At 52.9% G+C, this 1,086-nt stretch overlaps 1 protein-coding gene across 1 annotated transcript in view; it reads left to right on the forward strand.

The window, feature by feature from the left end:
• GMEB2 (glucocorticoid modulatory element binding protein 2) overlaps positions 1-1,086 on the forward strand; it is a gene marked incomplete at its 5' end in the record, with an annotated part of 12,546 nt that overhangs the window by 1,849 nt on the left and 9,611 nt on the right.

Raw genomic sequence — 1,086 nt, forward strand, 5'->3', positions numbered from 1 at the left:
CTCCCAGCTGACGGAGCAGAGCCGGCTCCGCTTTCTCTGTTAAAGCTGAGTTATAGCTGGTGGGTTTGAGCTGGTGTTACCTGGAATAAAAAGCCATGCAATGGTTTGGTTTGGAGAAAACAAGGGGAAAAAAAAAAAACAAAACCAAAATATCTTTTCTGATTGGATGGACACAGAGCTGGTTGGAACAGGACGCCAGTAGCTAAATGAAGGTTTTTCTGCTGTTTATTTCATGATTGCTTCGCCGAGGTGCGTGCCTCCGAGACACGAGCCTGTCCGCAGCGTGGGGAGCGCGGGGCAGCCCGGCTCCCCTTCCAAAAAAAAGGGCCCGGGTTTTGCGGCAGAGCTTTGCGGGAGCCGCTGCTGCTGGCCATAGGAGGGAGAGGTGGCCTGGAAACCGCGCGGTGCTGAGCGGAGAGGCGCTGCCGTGGATATGTCTGGTTTTAAAGTGCTGCTGCTTTGTCCGGTTCTCATTGGCATTTGGGATCCAGGGCTCTGCTCGTGCAGGTCTGGTCTGTTGGTCAGGTCCTTGCTTCCGTGGCCAAAGAGCCTGGCAGGGACCTTTGAGGCCCGGGTAGCGATGGGCTCTTTGCTTTATTGCTCCCCAGCCTTTCATGGGAGGGTGCCCGGAGCCCAGAGCCATTTTAGTGCATTGCTCTTTTTATGGGGAGAAAATCACAGAATGGGTTGGGTTGGGAGGGACCTTAAAGATCTTTGAGTTCCAACCAGAGTTCGTATTAAAAAAAAAAAAAAAATTGTGCAAGCAATGCTTAAGAGCTTACTTAGTTTGTGTGTTTTTAAGATTGATTGGAAAAGGCAGAGGAAAATGGGAAAATAGTCATAATCAGCAAGGTTTTCTCTTTCACCTGCGAGGGGCTCGTGTTTCTGAGCAGCATCCCCAGCACAGCTTTCTCCTGGAGACTCTTATTCCCAAGTTCCCAGGCGAGGCAGGAGCGGCGGGAGAAGAGAAGAAGGGAGCCGCCAGCACGTGCTTCCTCCTCTTCCTCCCGTGCTTCCTCCTCTTCCTCCCGGCTGGTGCATGGATCCTCCCGAGGAGGACGATGAGAGCCATCCTCCCCCGGCTTC

Source organism: Pterocles gutturalis, unplaced genomic scaffold, assembly GCF_000699245.1.
Source record: "Pterocles gutturalis isolate BGI_N339 unplaced genomic scaffold, ASM69924v1 scaffold17637, whole genome shotgun sequence".
Classification (NCBI taxonomy): domain Eukaryota; kingdom Metazoa; phylum Chordata; class Aves; order Pterocliformes; family Pteroclidae; genus Pterocles; species Pterocles gutturalis.